Source organism: Saccopteryx leptura, chromosome 13, assembly GCF_036850995.1.
Source record: "Saccopteryx leptura isolate mSacLep1 chromosome 13, mSacLep1_pri_phased_curated, whole genome shotgun sequence".
Taxonomy (NCBI): Eukaryota; Metazoa; Chordata; class Mammalia; order Chiroptera; family Emballonuridae; genus Saccopteryx; species Saccopteryx leptura.
Window position 1 is genome coordinate 57,198,604 of NC_089515.1, and position 23,241 is coordinate 57,221,844.

Below are 23,241 nucleotides of genomic sequence, written 5' to 3' on the forward strand. Positions count from 1 at the left end.
TCGCGTACGTCAGCGCAGCTCCGCCCCTCGCCGTCGCCCCGCCTTCCGTTTCCATAGCTCCGCCGCTCCCGCGTTCGTCAGCGCAGCTCCGCCCCTCGCCGTCGCCCCGCCTTCCGTTTCCATAGCTCCGCCGCTCCCGCGTACTCAAGCGCGGCCCCGCCCCTCGCCGTCGCCCCGCCTTCCTTTTCCATAGCTCCGCCTCTCTCGCGTACTTAAGCGCAGCCCCGGCCTTCGCCGTCACCGCGTCCCCTGAAGTGTGTGCAGTTGTTGGCTGGTCCTCGTTACCGCTGCTGCTGCTGCACCCTCACCGTGCGCGACGTCGCTTGCTGAGGGAGGCGGGCTTCATGGAGACGAAGGCCCTGGCGAGTGATAAGGTGGCTTCGCGCCTGGAGCGGCAGGAGGAGGACATCCGTTGGCTGTGGGCGGAGGTCCTGCGCCTGAGAGAGGAGCTGCAGGACGCGCCCGACCGGTGCCAGGCCGAGGGGCCGTGCCTGACACGGGAGGTGGCGCAGCTCCGGGCCGAGAACCGCTCCCTGCGCTACCGCCTGCACTGCCTGCGGGTGTGCTTCGGCCAGGAGCTGATACACCAGGCCAAGATGGAGCACGCGGCGGCGTGGGCGGCAGCTTCGGCTCCCGGCACGCAGGTAGCGTGGCGGGACTCCTGGAGGGGACACGGCGGGCCCCTCCTGGGGCCGGGGTGGCGCGCTGGGGGTGCAGGGCCCGTGCGGGGACGAGCCCAGCCGCCCTGCGCCCTCCTAGACACCCCGTAACCACCGCCTTTGCAGTCATGCGAGGCTGACGTCATGATGCACCTGCTCAACTTTTGCATGAAATTGCTGCTGTGCGTTTTTTTTTAGGGGCAGAAATAGACAGACTTTGTCTGTCTGTCTGTTTGTTTGTTTGAAGGAGAGGCCGGCGAGTTGCAAGCTCTGCTCTCTCCCCGGGCGGGAGCCAGCAGCTGCAGGGCCCGAGCCCCTAGTGGTGGTGGCTCTAACCTGTTAGGACAGGTGGTCGTGGGCATTCCTTTTCTGCGGTCTTTCTCTCTTACGTAGCTGTGAATGCAGGGCTTGGCCATTTCAGTTCATGGAGGGGCAGGTTCTCTCCCTGAGACGCACTTCAGTGTTCTGCGTTCCGAAGGCGTTCTCGTTCTCGAACCCCAGCATGTTTTCCAGATTTTTTCCCAAGACAGACTGCGGTGCGCGAGCGCCACGGTGAAATAACACGTTTAACTCGTCTTCGGATTTTCCAGTGACCTTAAAATACGTTCGATATGTTAGAAAGCAGGACCTGGTCCCAGCAAGAAAACACCTTGCCCATTGCGGGGGGTGGGGGTGGGGGTGGGTGGGAGGTGCCGCCTTGTGGGAGTGTCCCCTCCCGCGGTGTCATCTGTCACTCTTTTCCTGTTATCCGTGTGCGTTGGTCACGATTTACTTTTATTTCCCAGCCTCCTCCTCCTTGTCAAAGCCAAGAAAAGACCAAGAAGAAAAAGAAGGAGGAAAGGGAGCTTAGCGCTGAGGTAGGTCGTTGCTATGGAAACAGGCTGGCGTAGGCGGTTGGTTACCCAGCGCGTTTCAGAGCAAACACCGCCTCTGACTAAATGGCCACTTGGGGCACAGTGGTGCATTGACACTGCAGCCCTTAGACTCAGTGTTTCTGAACAGGGAGAGGAGACAGCCACGCAGCTCCGAGCCGCCGCTCCGTCTTGTGCGCGCTCAGATGGGAGGGCTCCTCTGTGTGACGTAAGGTGGCTGCTTTGGTTTCTCCGATGAATTGTTGAAACAGCCAGAGTGGGTATCAGGTGTCAGCAGAGGAGGGCTACCTGGCCTCAAAGGGCTTAGTGTGGTTGAGTGGGGATAGAAGCTGGAGGAAGTACTAGAGCATGACGTCAGATGGTGCATGAATAAGTGCTGGGTTGGGCGACTCCATGTACCTGTGTGTGACACGTGTGGGAAGGGGCGATGGCAGTGGGTAGAGGTCCTGGGCTTGACCCCGAGAATGAGAAGGAGGTCAGAGTGATCATGAGGGGACAGACGTGGGGCTGGCGAGGACAGGGCACAGGGAGGAGGGGTGAAGCTTACTCAGAGCTGAGCAGTTAGGAGAAACCGGGTTGTGTATCCTCACCTTGGCGATTCTCGTGATTTTCAGGAGAGAAAGCAGCTCCGCTTCATATGGGACCGAGCGAGACTTCTTGAAACGTTGAAGGAAGATCGTCAGCTGTTGTTTACCATCTGTCAGAACGAGGGGAATACAAGGAAGGTGATCTCTGTAAGAGTGGCCAGTGGAGAGACCGTGCCTGGGGAAGTTTGGAAAAGTACAACTCACCCAGTGGCTTCCAAGATTAGGTAAACTGTAGTTTGGAGAAGATGTTCAGTAATGAGGGTTGTGCCAGAGCTTGTTGACATGTGTTGTTCTGAAGGACCACTAAAATCTTTCTTTTCTTACTCATTGAGTAAATCACATGAAATCAGTTGATTTTTCTCCCCCTCTGGCTTCTAAAGAGGCCGATCAAATATCAGAACACATTTTCCTTCTCTGAAAACATCCAAATTTTGAAGTTTTAGTAGAAATACATAGTAGAGAAAAACGTATAACCCTTGACAGACCACATTACGTTGACTTTGTTCATTATCAAGATAATTCCGTGAATTTCCACAGGACTCTAAGGGTCAGGAAACTTATCTCCAAACCATTGTTCCACCAGTAACTAACGGTGGATGGTTCAAAGAACCAATTTGGACAGGTCCCTAAACCTTTCCAAGCCTGTTTTCTTGCATTTTCAGTGGAAATAATACTACTTTCCCCACTTACCTTATGAGGTTGTAGAGATTAACTGAAATAACTATATGGAAAATGACTCCAACAATGAAAGTGTGTCTAGAAATGTACAAAAGGTTAATTTATTATGGCTTGAAGATGTCCATGTTAGGGCTGTTAGCAGCCTGAAATAAGTATTTTGTTTTTCCTAGAAATTACAATAGTGAAGTTGTGTTGTTTTGACTAATGTCAATTTCTAGTGTTAATTACCGAGTATTTAGAAGCTATAGCTCAAAACTGCCATGTAAATACACTTCTGCTATTCTGACAGCGTGTCGTTGTGGTCGTCCTTCTGTCTGACCCTGTCACATCATGTACCCTATAGGCCCCTTCGAACCCATTGCCATATTTTCCAGGAGAGATGGATCAGTGTGCTGGAGAAAAATGAGTTTTGAAGCAAAAATACTTTTTATGTTAGTCCTACAGAGGGGTTGCAAGCATGTAAGAAGTAAAAGTTATCCAAGACAAAAGGATGGGGCAAAGCTCTATCAGGCAAGCCCAATACGAAAACAGTGGTCATCACTTTACTATGAGACAGTAGGAATTCAGGGCCAAAATCATGAAATGGGATATTGAGAATTATTTCAAAAAGAGATGAGCAGTATAATCCACGCTTATTATTTGTCATGAACCCTTTTTTTTTTTTAAGCGAGAGACAGAGACAGGAAGGGAAAGAAAGGAGAAGCATCAATTTGTAGTTGAAGCACATTAGTTGTTCATTGATTGCTTCTCATATGTGCCTTGACCAGGTGGCTCCAGCCAAGCCAGTGACCCCTTGCTCAAGCCAGCCACCTTTGGGCTCAAGCTAGCGACCATGGGGTCATGTCTATGATCCCACACTCAAGCCGGTGACGCCATGCTCACGTTGGTGAGCCTGTGCTCAGCCTGGTGTCCTCGGGCTTTCAAACCTGGGTCCTCAGCGTCCCAGGTCGACACTTTACCTACTGCGCCACCACCTGGTCAGGCTGTCACGAACCTTTGTGAGTTAAATTACGTGTGGGGAAGACCCACTAGCCCCATTTTACAGATGAGAAGACCAAATTTAGAGAAGCAGAGTAAATTGTCCAGTGTTTAAACCCAGCTTGGCCTGACATCAGATTGTGTGCTCTTAACCAGAGTGCTATACCACTGCTCAAGTTACTCACAGATGCAAAATAAAACATCACATATAAGATGACACCATGTAGAAAGATTATGAGAGCACAGAGAAAAGGTATTTTTGCACTTTTCCTGATAAGAAAATTTGGCAGTGTGTTCTAACAGAAATCATTAATAGTGCATTTTCCTTGACCAAGCAGTTTTACATCTAGAATTTTCTGTGGGAAAAAAAATAGTTGGATAAGATGTGTGTTTAGGGATTTTCATTGCAGCATTATTTGTTGTTGCAAAAGAAAGCGCAAAGAAATAACCAAAATGCCTGGAAATACTGGGTTCATCAAACAAGTGTTGGTTCTGCAACTATTAAGTGACATGCTTTAGGAATCTGTCTACTGTTAGGGAGAAATGTGACTTATTTTAAGTTTAAAAACGAGGTAACCAAATAACACACAGGATGATACTATTAAAGATTTTGTATTGGTATGTATATTTGTCAAAAAATGTGGAAGGACATACATGATTTCTGGATGATAGGACTGAGAGTGATTTTCTTTCTTTGTGCTCTTCTGCGCTTTCCAGGTTTCTTCTCTTAAAGTATTGCTTTTGTCAGTAATTTTCAAACTAAAGTAAATGTTCTCTAAAAGACACACACACACACACACACACACACACACACACGAAGAAAATTACCACCTTAGAAAATAGGCAAAGGAAACGGACACTTCATCAAAGTAAAAGTGGCCATTAAACATAAAGTTAATCAGATTAAGACAGTTTCCAACATCACATTGGCAAAGACTTAAAAAGTCTTTTAGGTTGTGTGGAACTGGTACACACAGGCAGTAACATATCAGAAATCTTTCAAAGACACATGTCCTTTGACCAACAGTTCCAGAAGACACTTAGCTGCCTGTGCGTCAATGTCTCTGCAGGAGTGGAAGCTTACGTAATGAGTACGATGCTTCTAGGCTGTTTGGGAAGTCTGTCTGGTGGCACGGTTGTGGAAAAGCGGGCTGTAAAATTATCATGACAACTGTTTAAAAAAGAAAAGGTGTATGTGTGTCTGTGTGTGAAGAGAGGTGGGTATAGAAAAAGACTGGAAAGACATGTACCAAAATGTTGTGAGTTGTTATCTCTGGGCATGTGATCTCTATTCTATTCTTCCTCTGTTTTCCAAGTTCTTTACAGTGGACGTATATTACTCTTGTACTTAAAATAAATGTCACAGAATAAAAACTTCCTGTCCAGTTAGTTTACATTTGTACTTTTCATCTGCTTAAAGAAAGAAACAATCCCTGGAAGTATTTTAGTCTTTTGTTTTAAGGAATCGTTAGAGCTTGTGATAAAGTTAACTGCCAAGTGACTTTTCTCTCACTAGTTGAGAACTGGCTGAAAGCACAGTAGTAGCCAAACTGTGAACTGTGGGACTTGGACCGTCCACTGGAGAAGGATGCCACCCTAGAGCTGCTTACGTTTGATAATGAAGCTCAGGCTGTAAGTATTGAACAACTCACAGCCAGCCTTTGGTATCTGGGTTGTAAACAACAGGCACGAAGCCCCATGCTGAAGTCAAGATAGATGGCTTTTGTGACCCTCTAAGGCAGGGGTCCCCAAACTTTTTACACAGGGGGCCAGTTCACTGTCCCTCAGACCATTGGAGGGCCGGACTATAAAAAAAACTATGAACAAATCCCTATGCACACTGCACATACCTTATTTTAAAGTAAAAAAACAGAACGGAAGTAGTACTGTACCTGAGTGACGCCGCGCTTTGCTCTCACTGACCACCAATGAAAGAGGTGTCCCTTCCAGAAGTGCGGCGGGGGCCAGATAAATGGCCTCAGAGGGCCGCAGTTTGGGGACCCCTGCTAAGGTTTGAAATGTGTATGTTGCTGTTTAATCTGTATTTTAATAAATTTTTATAGAATGAGTATGTACTAATATTTATCAGGCTGTTCTTTTTAAGTAGCCTGTATTTATCATTTCTCAAAATAACTTTTATAAAGGGAGCAATCCAAAAGGAAGATATAACCGTTATAAATGTCTATGCACCTAATATAGGAGCACCTAAATATATAAAGCAGACTTTGATGGATATAAATGTGAGATCAACCGCAATACTATAATAGTAGGGGATTTCAATACCTCACTAACATCACTAGATAGATCCTCAAGAAAGAAAATTAACAAAGAAACAGCAGACTTAAAGGACACACTAGATCAACTTGATTTAATTGATATCTTCAGAACCTTTCACCCTAAAGCAGGGGAATATACATTTTTTTCAAGTGCTCATGGTACATTCTCTAGGATAGACCACATGTTAGGGCACAAAAGCGGTCTCAACAAATTTAAGAAGATTGAAATCATATCGAGTACTTTCTCTGATCACAATGGCATGAAACTAGAAGTCAACCACAACAGAAAAGCTGAAAAATACTCAAACACTTGGAAACTAAATAGCATGATATTAAATAACGAATGGGTAAACAATGAGATCAAGGAAGAAATTAAAAAATTCCTAGAAACAAACAAAATTGAGCATACATCAACTCAAAATTTATGGGACACAGCAAAAGCAGTCATGAGAGGGAAGTTTATAGCATTACAGGCATACCTCAAGAAGCTAGAAAAAGCTCAAATAAACAACTTGACCCTACATCTAGAAGAACTATAAAAAGAACAGCAAGTAAAGCCCAGAGGTAGTAGAAGGAAGGAAATAATAAAGATCAGAGCAGAAATAAATGACATAGAGGCTAAAGAAACAATACAGAGGATCAATGAAACCAGGAGCTGGTTCTTTGAAAAGGTAAACAAGATCGATGAACCTTTAACCAGACTCACCAAGGAAAAAAGAGAGAGGACTCAAAATTAGAAATAAGAGTGGAGAAATAACAACTGACACAGCAGAAATACAAAAAATTGTAAGAAAATACTATGAAGAACTGTACATCAAAAAACTAGACAACCTAGATGAAATGGACAAATTCCTTGAAACATATAATCTTCCAAAAATTAATCTGGAAGAATCAGAAAAACTAAACAGACCAATTACAACAAATGAAATTGAAACAGTTATCAAAAAACTCCCAAAAAAGAAAAGTCCTGGGCCTGATGGCCTCACAAGTGAATTCTACCAAATATTCAAAGAAGAATTAACTCCTATCTTTCTCAAGCTATTTCAAAAAATTCAAGAGGAAAGAAGACTTCCAAGCTCCTTTTATGAGACGAGCATAATTCTGATTCCAAAACCAGGCAAAGACAACACAAAAAAAGAAAATTATAGGCCAATATCTCTGATGAATTTAGATGCAAAAATCCTCAACAACATATTAGCAAACCGGATCCAGCAATATATGAAAAAATCATACACCATGATCAAGTGGGATTTACTCTTGGGAGGCAAGGCTGGTACAACATTTGCAAATCAATTAATGTGATTCATCACATAAACAAAAGGAAGGAGAAAAACTACATGATAATTTCAATAGATGCAGAAAAAGCATTTGATAAAATCCAGCACCCATTCATGATCAAAACTCTCAGCAAAGTGGGAATACAGGGAACATACCTCAACATGATAAAGGCCATCTATGACAAACCCACAGCCAATATCATACTCAATGGGCAAAAATTAAAAGCAATCCCCTTAAGATCAGGAACAAGGCAGGTGTGCCCCTTTCGCCACTCTTACTCAACATAGTTCTGGAAGACCTAGCCACAGCAATCAGACAAGAAAAAGAAATAAAAGGCATCCAAATTGGAAAAGAAGAAGTAAAACTATCATTATTTGCAGATGATATGATATTGTATATAGAAAACCCTAAAGTCTCAGTCAAGAAACTACTGGACCTGATAAATGAATTCAGCAAGGTGGCAGGATATAAAATCAGTACTCAGAAATCAGAGGCATTTTTATACACTAACAATTAACTGTCAGAAAGAGAAATTAAGGAATCAATCCCCTTTACCATTGCAACCAAAAAAATAAAGTCCCTAGGAATAAATTTAACCAGGGAGATTAAAGACTTGTACTCAGAAAATTATAAAACATTGATAAAAGAAATCAGGGAAGATACAAACAAGTGGAGGCATATACTGTGCTCATGGTTAGGAAGAATAAACATCATTAAAATGTCTATATTACCCAAAGCAATTTATAAATTCAATGCAATACTGATTAAAATACCAATGAATTACTTCAAAGATATAGAACACATATTCCAAAAATTTATATAGAACCAAAAGAGAACTCAGCAATCTTGAAAAGGAAGAATAAAGTGGGAGGTATCACACTTCCGGATATCAAGTTATATTATAAGGCCATTGTACTCAAAACAGCCTGGTACTGGCATAAGAACAGGCATATAGATCAATGGAACAGAACTGAAAACCCAGAAATAAACCCACACTTTTATGGACAACTGATATTTGACAAAGGAGGTAAGAGCATACATTGGAGTAAAGACAGCCTCTTCAACAAATGGTGTTGGGAAAATTGGACAGCTACCTGCAAAAAAATGAAACTAGACCACCAACTTACACCATTCACAAAAATAAACTCAAAATGGATAAATGACTTAAATGTAAGCCATAAAACCATAAGCATCTTAGAAAAAAACATAGGCAGTAAGCTCTCTGACATCTCTCACAGCAATATATTCGCCAATTTGTCTCCACAGGCAAGTGAAATAAAAGACAGGATAAACAAATGGGACTTTATCAAACTAAAAAGCTTCTGCACAGCTAAAGACAATAAGAACAATAAAAAGACAAACTACACGATGGGAGAATATATTTGACAATGCGTCTGATAAGGGGTTAATAACCAAAATTTATAAAGAAAAAGCTTAATACCAGGAAGACAAACAATCCAATCCAAAAATGGGCAAAAGAAATGAATAGACACTTCTCCAAAGAGGACACATAGATGGCCAATAGGCAGATGCAAAAATGTTCAACATCACTAATCAGTAGAGAAATGCAAATTAAAACCACAGTGAGATATCATCTCACACCAGTCAGAATGGCGCTCATCAACAAAACAACACAGAATAAGTGCTGGCGAGGATGTGGAGAAAAGGGAACCCTCCTGCACTGCTGGTGGGAATGCAGACTGGTGCAGCCACTGTGGAAAACAGTATGGAGATTCCTCAAGAAATTAAAAATCGAACTGCCTTTTGACCCAGCTATACCACTGTTAGGAATGTATCCCAAGAACAAGAACACCATAGCACTGTTTGAAAAGAGGAAATGCACCCCCATGTTTATGGCAGCATTGTTCACAATAGCAAAGATCTGGAAACAGCCCAAGTGTCTGTCAGAGGACGAGTGGATTAAAAAGCTTTGGTATATATATACTATGGAATACTACTCAGCCATAAGAAATGATGACATCGGATCTTTTACAACAACATGGATGGACCTTGATAACATTATACTGGGCGAAATAAGTAAATCGGGAAAAACTAAGAACTATATGATTCCATACATAGGTGGGACATAAAAATGAGACTCAGAGACATGGACAACAGTGTTGGGGTTACAAGGTGGGGAGGGAGAGGGAGGGGGTTGGGGGAGGGGAGGGGCACAAAGAAAACCAATTAGAAGGTGACAAGACAATTTTATCAATGTCACCCCATCAAAATTAATCAAAAAAAAAAAAAAAAAAAGAATGTGTCTCACGGCTAATTCAGGCAGTTAGAAGAATAGTATAAGGATGCTAATTCTGCTTCTCAGGCCACATCATTCAAAAGGGGCCCCAAGCAAATTGGTGATTTGGCTCCTCTGATTTTGCCAATTGGATTTAAAAAAAAAATAGGAACGCCCTGAAATGGAACTAACAATGCATGAGCATAAATTTAAAGGACTTTTAGATACTGGAGCTGATGTGTCTGTTATTGCTAAGCTACATTGGCCTCCTTCCTGGCCCACTCATGCAGCAGCCACAGAATTACAAGGTATATGGCAGAGTAAATCCCCTCAACAAAGTTCTAGTTTTCTACATTGGGAAGATTAAGAAGGTCATTCTGGATTTTTTAAGCCTTATGTCAGGGTCCCCAAACTACAGCCCGCGGGCCACATGCGGCCCCCTGAGGCCATTTATCCGGCCCCTGCCGCACTTCTGGAAGGGCACCTCTTTCATTGGTGGTCAATGAGAGGAGCATAGTTCCCACTGAAATATTGGTCAGTTTGTTGATTTAAATTTACTTGTTCTTTATTTTAAAAATTGTATTTGTTCCTGTTTTGTTTTTTTACTTTAAAATAAGATATGTGCAGTGTGCATAGGGATTTGTTCATAGTTTTTTTTATAGTCCGGCCCTCCAATGGTCTGAGGGACAGTGAACTGGCCCCCTGTATAAAAAGTTTGGGGACCCCTGCCTTATGTGCTCCCTGGATGGCCAGTTTATCTGTGGGGTAGAGATGTTTTGAAAAATATGGGAGCATTGCTTGTCAGTCCTAATGGTTTAGTCAGTACTCAGATGCTTGATCAGGGATTTTTGCCCTCCAAGGGACTAGGGAAAGAACAGCGAGGAATTCTCACCCCCATAGGAGTGGCATCCAATACCAGAAGGTGTGGATTAGGATATCAAAATTTAGCATAGGGGCCTTGGTAGCTCCTGCTACCTCAATAATGCATTGTGCAGACCCAATTACTTGGAAATCAGATAATCCTGTATGGGTAGACCAATGGCCCCTTCCTCAGGAGAAACTTAGGGCAGCTGCTCAATTGGTATAAGAGCAGCTACAGCTTGGGCACATTGAACCATCTAATAGCCCATGGAATACACTTCCATATTTTGATCTTGTTGCCTCCTGGATTATCAAGGGGCATAGGCAACCCTTACAGCTTATAGGTTTTGAGCCTCAAAATTACTGTTGTTCCTTTTTTCAAAGGATCAACAACAATGGCTCTGGGAAACTTCCACTAAATGGCAAATCACTCTTGCAAATCAATGGACTTTATACTGAAACTGTCAACTTAAAATCAGCTCAAAGTCTAGAATTATATGCCATTATCATGGCTTTTCAGCATTTGCCATATTCCCCCTTTAATCTATATACAGACAGCAAATATATACCTATGGTGTTTCCACTATAAAGACTGCTTGCTGTCTTAGGGACAAATGCTGATGAACTATTTCAGCAGTTCCTCCTTCTTCAAAGACTTGTATGTCAACATAGAGCTCCATGTTTTATAGGACATACTCGAGCTCACTCCATGCTCCCTGGAGCTTTAGCACAAGGGAATGCCCCTTTTTTTTTTTTTTTTTTTTTTTTTTTTTTGTATTTTTCTGAAGTTGGAAACGGGGAGGCAGTCAGACAGACTCCCGCATGCGCCCGACCGGGATCCACCCAGCATGCCTACCGGGGGGGGATGCTCTGCCCATCTGGGGTGTCGCTCTGTTGTAACCAGAGCCATTCTAGTGCCTGAGGCAGAGGCCACAGAGCCATCCTCAGTGCCTGGGCCAACTTTGCTCCAATGGAGCCTCAGCTGCAGGAGGGGAAGACAGAGACAGAGAGGAAGGAGAGGGGGAGGGCTGGAGAAGCAGATGGGCGCTTCTCCTGTGTGTCCTGGCCAGGAATCGAACCCAGGACTCCTGCACACCAGGCTGACGCTCTACCACTGAGCCTACCGGCCAGGGCCTGTTTGTTTTTTATAGTTTCCAACCTAATGGGTGTATCTCATATTGTGACTTTGCTTTGTGTCTCTCTAGTGACGAGTGACATTGAGCATCTTTTCATGTGCTTAGGGACTGTTTATATATCCTGTTCAGAGACATGGCTCTTCAAGCCTGTTTCCCATTCTGAATGGGCTGTTGCGTTTTGTTGTTGAGTTGTCATTCTTTATATGTGCTGGGTGTGAATCAGATGTGTTCATTGCAGTTTTCTCCCATTCTGTGGGTTGAGAACTAAACTCAGTCAAACCTTTGCACAGACAGGTGTTCTGACTGGAACATGGTGCCGTCGGTGTGAAGCAGCTAGTTGAGCAGTCACCTTTCCTGAGCAGTTACCCACATACAGTGCCTGGCATGGTGGGAAGAGCAGACTAGAGAGGGAGGGGGCTGCTAAGTGTTTAAATGGGACAATATGCTTGTCTACTATAAACTTTGTTTTATGCTAATTAATAATGTCGCTGTCTCGGCCCTGGCCGGTTGGCTCAGTGGTAGAGCGTCAGCCTGGCGTGCAGGAGTTCCGGGTTTTAGTTCCTGGCACCAGGGCACATTATTGAGAGATTCTAAGGCTTTAGAGATAAAGAAAATACTCTAAGAGTTTCCAGAGAGAAAAATCTGTAGACATAGGACTGGGTATCAGAATGGCAATTAAATTTTCAGTGAAAATGCTAGAGAATGGAAAATAAGACCAGTGCCTTCACAAATGCGGATCCTAGAAATGTCTCTCAGCTGAGGTGGGTTTGCTTCTGGGAGTCTCCCCATTGGTGTCCGCTTTCCCAGGTCAGCCGGAGGAGTTGCTCACCAGCCTTCTAGATGTTCAAGTGTGTCTGTCATTTTCCTCTCTCCTTTCTCTTTGGCCTTGTAGATTTTCAAAGAATTAAAGCATTATATACTATATTGTATGTACTGCAAAATCAACATAGCTAATGTGAAAATTACACTAAGCATCCATTTATCTTTCTCTCATGATCCTGAAAGTACCACACCTAAAACAGAGGGCACACTAATCACACATTCACACGAGATAACCCCGGGTTTAGAATGTCTTCTCTCGCTATTACTTTGCATAGTTCTGTGGTGTGTCATAGCGGACTTTTAACTTGAAGTGCATTTTCTCCCAGGAGGAATATCACCACGGTGACTTCACAGAGGTGCTATCTCCCAGCATCTACAACAATAAACTCGGGGAGGCCTAGGGCCACTGGCAGCATTACGGCAAGAACATGTTCACCTTTGCTGTTGAGAAAGACATTTTCGCCCCGAAACCCACGAATTGTCCGGGCCACTGGTGAGTCCCGAAAGTCAGGCAGATCTTTCCGTAAGAGCACACCGCCCTCTTCACAGTGAGCTGTCAGTCTTATCACATATTTTGCTTTTTGGAGTTAAGTGGTTCTTTAACCTGAAGGATGTTGGTTACTGTCATCTTATCTAAGCTATTTCATTCTGGAGAATGACTTTACTATGTAAAATATGTTTCCTGGTCCTGGCTGAGCACTGGCCCAGCATGTGGATGTCCTGGGTTTGATTCCTGGTCAGGGCACACAGGAGAAGCACCCATCTGCTGCTCCTTTCTCTCCCTCCTCCTCTATCTCTTCACCTCCCGCAGCCATAGTTGATTGGTTTGAGCATGTTGGCCCCAGCTGCTGAGGGTGTCTCCATGACCTCCACTGCTGACATAGCTTGATTGCGAGCATGGCCCCAGAAGGGCAGAGCTTCAGCCCCAGGTGGGGGGGATAGCTGGGTGAATCCCTGTCGGAACGAATGCAGGAGTCTGTCTCCCCTCTTCTCACTTGGCAAAGAAGAAAAAAAAGATTTTTTAAAACTCATGATCTAAGAACCAGAATAAAGTGCTTGCAGATCCTGAGGCTTAATTGTAACTTGTTAATATTCAGAGAATCATGTCATCTTTTTTGTTCTGGGTCAGAGCTGTGTGTTTTTGCATCTCTTCTAGTCTGATGTTTGCCCATCGCCTGCGATCTTGGAAGGAAATGCCTATTCGATTTGCTGATTTTGGAGTTCTTCACAGAACTGAGCTGTCAGGAACTTTGAGTGGCTTGACCTGAGTTCGACGCTTCCAGCAGGATGACGCCCACATCTTTTGCACGGTGGAGTAGGTGCACAGCACAAGAGGTGGGGTGGTCGGCACGGACTCCGTGCTGCCTTGGTCTGAAGTCTAGTATCTTCAGAGATTTGGAGGAATTTTATTTTGGTTGTTGTTATTTTTTTATCTTTGCAGGTTTTCATGTTAATTCAGATTTAAATTGTTTTGTGAAAGGCCACTATCAAACAATTTGACCTAAGTGACATTTATGGAACATTCCAACCAATAATAGTAGAATGAATACATATTCTTTGAAAGTGCACGGAGAACATTTACCAAGATAGACAAATTCTGGGCCGTAAAATAACTCTGAATACATTTAAAAGGACTCAATTCATACGAAATGTATTTTCTGGCCATAGTAGAATTAAAGTAGAAGTCAGTAACTTGACTCCCAAATATTTGGTGAGTAAATAACACACCTCTAAACAGCCCATGTGTCAAAGAGGAAATCACAAGGGAAATGGAAAGGTACTATGTAGCAAATGAAATGGAAAGGAGACACCAGACATCCCAGTTTGTGGGGTGCTTAGACTTAGAGTGGTGCTCAGAAGGACATTGACAGCACTCGGTCCTGCACTGGGGAGAGCAGGTCCAGGTCAGTAATCCAGCTGCCACAGGACAGAGACAGGACAGCCGGCTGCTTCAGGAACTGGCAGGGAGGAAGGAGTAAGGTAGGGAATAATGAAATCGAAAAAAGAAAAAGGATATAAAGTGTCAGCAAAAATCAAAGATTGGCCTGACCAGGCGGTGGCACAGTGGATAGAGTGTCAGACTGGGATGGGAGGACCCAGGTTCGAAACCCCAAGGTCGCCAGCTTGAGCGCGGGCTCATCTGTTTTGAGCAAAGCTCACCAGCTTCGACCCAAGGTCACTGGCTTGAGCAAGGGGTTACTCAGTCTGCTGTAGCCCCACAGTCAAGGCACATATGAGAAAGCAATCAATGAACAACTAAAGTGCCACAACAAAAAACTGATGATTGATGCTTCTCATCTCTCTCCGTTTCTGTCTGTCTGTCTCTACCTATCTCTCTCTCTGACTCTCTCTGTCTCTAACAAAAAAAAAACAAAAAACCAAAGATTGGTTCTCTGAGAAGATCAATAAAATTCATAAACCTTTCACTAGACTGATCAGAGAAAAAAGGAAAAGACATGAATTAAAATATTATGAATGAGAAGTAAGGTTACTACAGATTGTACAAATATGAACAGAATAAGCCAGTATTATGAACAACCTTATGCCAATAAATTCAACACCTTAAATGAAATGGATACATTCTTTGGAAGTAGTTAACATATTTCTTGTTTTGGGTTTTGTTTTTTTTTTTAAATGAATTTTTATTAATGGTAATGGGATGACATTAATAAATCAGGGTACATATATTCAAAGAAAACATGTCTAGGTTATTTTGTCATTAGATTATGTTGCATACCCCTCGCCCAAAGTCAGATTGTCCTTCGCCATCCTCTATCTAGTTCTCTGTGCCCCTCCCCCTCCCCCTAACTCTCCCCCTGTCCTCCCTCCCCCCACCCCTGGTAACCACCACACTCTTGTCCATGTCTCTTAGTCTCATTTTTATGTTCCACCAATGTATGGAATCATGTAGTTCTTGTTTTTTTCTGATTTACTTATTTCACTCCTTATAATGTTATCAAGATCCCACCATTTTGCTGTAAATGATCTGATGTCATCATTTCTTATGGCTGAGTAGTATTCCATAGTGTATATGTGCCACATCTTCTTTATCCAGTCTTCTATTGAAGGGCTTTTTGGTTGTTTCCATGTCTTGGCCACTGTGAACAGTGCTGCAATGAACATGGGGCTACATGTGTCTTCACGTATCAATGTTTCTGAGGTTTTGGGGTATATACCCAGTAGAGGGATTGCTGGGTCATAAGGTAGTTCTATTTGCAGTTTTTTGAGGAACCACCATACTTTCCTCCATAATGGTTGTACTACTTTACCGTCCCACCAACAGTGAATGAGGGTTCCTTTTTCTCCACAGCCTCTCCAACATTTGCTATTTACCCGTCTTGTTGATAATGGCTAATCTAACAGGGGTGAGGTGGTATCTCATTGTAGTTTTGATTTGCATTTCCCTAATAACTAATGAAGCTGAGCATCTTTTCATATATCTGTTGGCCATTTGTATCTCTTCCTGGGAGAAGTGTCTATTCATGTCCTCTTCCCATTTTTTTATTGGATTGTTTGTTTGTTTGTTGTTGAGTTTTATGAGTTCTTTGTAAATTTTGGATATTAGGCCCTTATCTGAGCTGTTGTTTGAAAATATCATTTCCCATCTAGTTGGCTGTCTGTTTATTTTTATATCAGTTTCTCTTGCTGAGCAAAAACTTTTTATTCTGATGTAGTCCCATTCATTTATCTTTGCCTTCACTTCTCTTGCCATTGGAGTCAAGTTCATAAAATGTTCTTTAAAACCCAGGTCCATGAGTTTAGTACCTATGTCTTCTTCTATGTACTTTATTGTTTCAGGTCTTATATTTAGGTCTTTGATCCATTTTGAATTAATTTTAGTACACGGGGACAGGCTGTAGTCGAGTTTCATTCTTTTGCATGTGGCTTTCCAGTTTTCCCAACACCATTTGTTGAAGAGGCTTTCTTTTCTCCATTGTGTGTTGTTGGCCCCTTTATCAAAGATTATTTGACCATATATATATGTGGTTTTATTTCTGGGCTTTCTATTCTGTTCCATTGGTCTGAGTGTCTATTTTTCTGCCAATACCATGCTGTTTTGATTATCGTGGCCCTATAATATAGTTTAAAGTCAGGTATTGTAATGCCCCCAGCTTCATTCTTTTTCCTTAGGATTGTTGTTTTGGGTTTATGTTGCCTTTTTTTCCTAGATGGTGAGGTCAGAGCCTAGACTACTGACATGAGAAGGTTCCTCTTCTATAATATGCATGTCTAGTGCTATATATCTACCTAGTAACACTGCTTCTGCTCTGTCCTGTCACTTTTGATGTGTTGTATTTTCATTTTCACTCTACTGCATGTATTTATTTTAAATTTGCTATGATTTCAACTTTTTTAAATCTGGCTGAGATTAGTTTTATGGCCCAGGGTCTAGTCCATCTCGGTGTGTACATTTCGTGAGCGTTTGACCAGATGTGTGCTCTGCTGCTGTTGGGCGGCCGGTTTTCTAAATGACAGTGAGGTCCTGTTGGTGGCGGTGTTGAGCTCTCCGGAGTCCTGGCTGACTTTCTGCGCAGTCGTTCTGTGAGGTGCTGAGAGGGATGGTGGAATCTCCTCTCCCTGCCCCCCCCCCCGTGCTGTGGAATTGTCTGTTCCTCCTTTCGATTCTGTTTGTGCATGCTGCATATAGTGTGCAGCTCTGATAGCTCAGGATGCAAGCTCTGCCTGCAGAAATCCATTGGACATCCCTTTTTTTAGCAGTAAGCATCTGGGTGATGCAATTAAAAATACAGGGTCATCTATAATTACTCAAAGATAAGCAATACTTAGGTGGGGATCTAACAAAGGACTTGTATGTTATAAGCTAGGGAGCGCCTGGTGAAAGGAATCACAAGCTCCCCCACGTGAGCACCTGCAAAACAGACCCCTCTTCTGCTTCCCACACCGCTCTTCCTCCTGGGACATCAGGCCAGCCTAGGTGTCCTACACGTTTCACTCATGTCCAGTTATCACAAGCCCTATTGCTGGCTCTCCCTAAAGACATGACTAATCCCTGAATTTCATTCATTCCTGAATTCCCAGCGTAGTGCATATTTATCACATGGGTCATCACTACAAATGAAAGGATAGACACCCTGCAGACCCATCGAATTCTCCGCATTCCTGATCCTTCTCTCTGGTTCCAACCACCATCCCCTCATTCCTGAAATCCCACTGGCTTCCTCATGGGCCCCTCCTCTAGTCTTACTAATACACCTCCCTCACTGCAAGAGAGCCAATTAAATCATATTAAGTCTACTTAACAAAAACAAACCAAAACAACAACAACAAAAATCCTCCATTGATTTTCCATTGCTCTCAGGATAAAACGTACAGACTCCTCCCTGGCTTTGAAGGCACTTAATTTTCTCTGACCCCTGCCTGCCTCCAGCCTGGTCACCTGCCACCCTCCCCGTGATGCCCATCTCCAGCCTGCAGAGCTTGGTCCCAAGGCAGCCCCTGTGGCTCCTCTGCCCTCACAGCCTTCACCCTCGGAGTTCCTCTCTCCAGAGCTCCCGCCCTAACCTCTCCACGGAGGACTCGGCCCAGTCCTGCGGCTGCCGCGTGCTCTCACTTCCTCTGCGCATTGCCCTTCCCCTTCTGTGTGGCGCTGTTCCCCACGAGGTGCTCTTGCCCGCCTCTTGTCTGGCCTGTGCTGGGCTGGGGCCTCTGGCACCTGTGCACGTCCGGCCTGTGCTGGGCTGGGGCCTCTGGCACCTGTGCACGTCCGGCCTGTGCTGGGCTGGGGCCTCTGGCACTTGTGCACGTCTGGCCTGTGCTGGGCTGGGGCCTCTGGCACCTGTGCACGTCCGGCCTGTGCTGGGCTGGGGCCTCTGGCACCTGTGCACGTCAGGCCTGTGCTGGGCTGGGGCCTCTGGCACCTGTGCACGTCCGGCCTGTGCTGGGCTGGGGCCTCTGGCACCTGTGCACGTCAGGCCTGTGCTGGGCTGGGGCCTCTGGCACCTGTGCACGTCCGGCCTGTGCTGGGCTGGGGCCTCTGGCACCTGTGCTGGGCTGGGGCCTCTGGCACCTGTGCACGTCCGGCCTGTGCTGGGCTGGGGCCTCTGGCACCTGTGCACGTCCGGCCTGTGGTGGGCAATCCAGGGACATGCCCTGGAGGAACAATGAAAAGCCAGAACCGAGTCATTAACTGAGGATTTTCGTCTTTTTAAAAATGCCATAATTTATTTTGGTTTTCTATGTAAAAGTCCTCATTTGCTCTCATTTCAGACTGAAGAAGAAATAAAGGGGTGTTTGCAGTTCTTGCAGTCTGTTTTACTCCACGTCTGGCTTCTCGTTTCAATTAAATCTGTCGACAAGGCCTGAGAACTTCTTAGGAGAGATGGCGTTACGGGATGAAGCTGAAAAGGTAGTGGGAACAAAGTGCTTACCCTGCATTGTTGTGTCACCTTTAGGGACGAGCATCTGCATGCCAGGCTGACTGGAAGGAATTCATGTGGCTTAGGCTGATGACCAGTGCGGGCCTCCTGCTCTCACACCCACATAAATCCTCCCACCTCAGTGACAGGTACAGAGGTGGAGGGAGGGCCAGAGAAGAGGTGGCCCCTTGTTCTGCTCATCCACTTGAACACGGAGGGGAAGGAGGGAGCAGCATCAGAGCTCTCATTCCTTTCATGTGTGGAGGGCCCTCTGGCAAGAACAGCGAGATGGAAGCTAAGACGTGTGTAAGGTGCAGGGGCCTGCATTGGCACAAGGGCTGGCGTCCCTCCCTAAATGCTTACCTGGAATTCACTGGGCAGTTTGGGGAATGATCGTTTTTTTCCACCAAACAAAATGTATATGTTTCCTGAAAAGCAAGTACCATCTTAATCATCTTTATGTTGTCCTTGCTCGGTAGTTTATCCGAAAGATTCTCAATAAATAGATGTTGAACTAAAAACAGAATGTAATTAAGATTTCTAAGATATTACCTTTTTTTTTTTAAAGATTATTATTTATTTATTTATTTACAGAGACAGTCAGTGAGAGGGATAGACAGGGACAGACAGACAGGAACGGAGAGATGAGAAGCATCAATCATTAGTTTTTCATTGCGCATTGTGACACTTTAGTTGAATGCTTTCTCATATGTGTCTTGACCGTGGGGCTACAGCAGACTGAGTAACCCCTTGCTCGAGCCAGCGACCTTGGGTCCAAGGTGGTGAGTTTTTGCTCTAACCAGATGAGCCTGCACTCAAGTTGGCATCCTCGGGTCTCAAACCCGGGTCCTCCGCATCCCAGTCCGACACTCCATCCACTGCGCCACCACCTGGTCAGGCTAAGATATTACCTTTTTGAGCCAGTGACAAAAAAGATAAAATGTGTGTGTAGTTTTAGGTTACTTTTTTTTTTTTAACTAGTAACTGCAGAATAGTTTGGTGGAATTTGGAAAACCATGGAAGGTAAACCCAGGAGGTGGAGCATTTTATGGCCCTAAAGTACCTAAACCAGAGGCTTCAAAGAGAGTACAGTATAAAGGGAAATAGAAACTGTCTAAGCAAACATCATTGACTTTGCAGATGGATATAGAAATCAAGGATGCTATTGGCAGATACCATCAATGTGCTACGATCCAGCTGGACTTCCAGCTCCCCATTAGATTTAACCTCACGTATGTCAGGTGAGTGATGAGCTATGATGGACGATGCAGTGTCAATAACCTAGTTGCTTGTTGCTGTTGAGTTGTGAGGGTTCTTCATATGTTCTAGGTATAAGCCCTTTGATGTTATATTTGATTTGCAGATATTTTTTCCTAATCTGCAGCTTTTATTTTTCATTTATATAGCATCTTTAACTTTCCCTTTAATCTTTAGTTTTTTTTATTTTAGTGATGTCTAATTTATATAGTTTTTCTTTTATGGACCATGTTTTGGCTTCATGTCTACAAACTCTTTGCCTAAGCCCAGGTAATTAATGGAGACCTTCTTTATGCTTTATCTTATAAATTTTCTAGTATTAAGTTTTACATTTTGATCTAAGATTCATTTTGAGTTCATTTGTCTAAAATGCAAAGTTTAGGTCAGATTCATCGGTGACATCTGGGTGTCGAGCATTCTGACATCATCTGTTATAAAGAGCATCCTTTGTCCATTGTCTTGCCATTGTACCTTTATCAAAAATCAATTGGGTCTGACCAGGCTATGGCGCAGTGGATAGAGCATCAAACTGAGACTCAGAGGACCCAGGTTAGAAACCCCTAGGTCACCGGCTTGAGCATGGACTCATCTGGTTTGTGCATGGGCACACCAGCTAGTGTGCGGGGTCACTGGCTTGAGGGTGGGATGATAGACATGACCCCATGGTCACTGGCTTGGACCCAAGGTCACTGGCTTGAGCAAGGGATCACTTACTCTGCTGTTGCCCCCAGTCAAGGCACATATGAGAAAGCAATCAATGAACAAATAAGGTGCTGCAACAAAGAATTGATGCTTCTCATATCTCCCTTCCTGTCTGCCTGTTCCTCTCTCTGTCTCTGTCACACAAAAAAAATATTTTTAATCAATTGGATATATTGGTATGGTTCTGTTTGTAGATTTTCAGTTCTGTCTCACTGATCCATTGATTATCTCTTTGTTAATACCACATTTTTTTTTAGATTTTATTTATTCACTTTTCAGAGGGGTTAGGGGAGAGAGAGAGAGAAGGGGGGATGAGCAGGAAGCATCAACTCCCATATGTGCCTTGAACAGGCAAACCTGTGGTTTCAAACCGGCGACCTCAGCATCCCAGGTCAATGCTCTATCCTGGTGGGAATTTTTAGCAGAATTGTTTCGAATCTAGAGATCAGTTTGTTTTTATTTTTATTTATTTATTTTTTTGTATTTTCCCGAAATGAGAAGTGGGGGTGGGGGGTGGGGAGGCAGACAAACAGGCTCCCGCATGCGTCCAACCAGGATCCATCTGGCATGCCCACCAGAGGTGATGCTCTGCCCATCTGGGGCATTGCTGGGTTGCAACGGTAGCCATTCTGTGCCTGAGCGGGAGGCCATGGAGCCATCCTCAGCGCCTGGGCCAACTTACTTTGCTGCAATGGAGCCTTGACTGCAGGAGGGGAAGAGAGAGACAGAGAGAAAGGAGAAGGGGAGGGGTGGAGAAGCAGATGGGCGCTTCTCCTGTGTGCCCTGGCCAGTAATTGAATCTGTGACTTCCACACGCCAGGCCAACGCTCTACCGCTGAACCAACTGGCCAGGGCTAGAGATCAGTTTAGATAGCTTTTACTTGACTATGTTGAGTCTTCCAGTCTCTGAACTTCTTTGATTTCTTTCATCAGTTTTTATAAATTTTGGCATACAAGCCCTATACATGTTCTGTTAGATTTATGCATAAGGATTTCATTTTGGGGAAGCAACTGTAAAGGGTATTGTATTCTTAATTCTGGCATCCATGTGTTCATTGCTAGTATTGAGAAATACAACTGATTTTTGTATGTTGGTGGTGTATCCTGAGACTTGGCTGAACTTGCTTATTAGTTCTAGGAGGGTTTTTTGGGTTTTTTTCTTTGTAAAGTTTTGGGGATTTTCTATGTAGACAGTTATGCCATCTGCAAATAGGAATGGTTTTTTCCTCTCTGTGTGCCTTTTATTGCCGTGTCTTGCCCATGGCACTGGCTGAGCCTCTAGTGCAGTGTGGAATAGGCTGTTGGAGAGTGATATGTTCACCCTGTTCCCAGTCTTTTTTTTTTTTTCATTTTTCTGAAGCTGGAAACGGGGAGAGATAGTCAGACAGACTCCCGCATGCGCCCGACCGGGATCCACCCGGCACGCCCACCAGGGGCGGTGCTCTGCCCCCCAGGGGGCGATGCTCTGCCCATCCTGGGCGTCGCCATATTGCGACCAGAGCCACTCTAGCGCCTGAGGCAGAGGCCACAGAGCCATGCCCAGCGCCTGGGCCATCTTTGCTCCAATGGAGCCTTGGCTACGGGAGGGGAAGAGAGAGACAGAGAGGAAAGCGCGGCGGAGGGGTGGAGAAGCAAATGGGCGCTTCTCCTATGTGCCCTGGCCGGGAATCGAACCCGGGTCCTCCGCACGCTAGGCCGATGCTCTACCGCTGAGCCAACCGGCCAGGGCTGTTCCCAGTCTTAAGAGGAAGGCATACAGTCGTTTCACCTCCAAGTACAACGTTAGCTGTAGGTCTTTGTAGATGCTGTTCATCAAGCAGAGGAAGTTCATCTCTAGTCCTAGCTTTCTAAAGGTTTTTAAGTCATGAATGAGTGTTGAACTTTGTCATATTCTTGTACTGCATCAGTGGCTATGACCGTGGGACGTTTATTCCTTAGCCTGTTTACATGGTGGGTTACATGATTAAGAATATTGAGCCCTGCATTGCTGGAATGAATCCTCTTGGCCGTGATGTATCGTTTTCATATGTCCTGGCCTCAGTCTCCTAATTGTTTGTCTGTGTGTTCATGTGGGACATAGTTTGTAGTTTTCCTGTCTTGCACTATCTCTCACCGGCTTTCGTGTCTGGGTCATGCTGGCTTCATCAGTGAGTTGAGAAATGGTCCATCCTCTTCTGTTTTCTGGCAGGGATTGGTGTTATTGGTGTAAAACGAGTCTCTCACATATGATTTGAATTCTTTTACCCAATTATTTATTTATATCAGTATAAACTTTGTGAATATTAATTTTAAACTTCGGGTTATAATGAAATAACATTAAAATCTTTTGCCCAACTTGTGTTAGCCTTTGCCATTGCTAGTTCTGTTGTGTTGGCTCCTGTGTCTGTTTGACATGCCCATCCTTTCTCTTTATTAAAAAAAAAAAATTAGCGCATCTTTGCTCACTGGCCCTACAAGATGCTGCAGGCCTATTTGTATTTTTCTAGACCCAGCTTTTGAATCAGCCATTTTTCCAAAGAGAA

General features: G+C 44.3%; 1 pseudogene; it reads left to right on the plus strand.

Annotated features, from left to right (window-relative positions):
- Positions 1-223: 223 nt before the first annotated feature.
- The window catches only part of LOC136384697 (threonine--tRNA ligase 2, cytoplasmic-like), a 28,642-nt pseudogene continuing 5,624 nt past the window's right edge, over positions 224-23,241 (plus strand).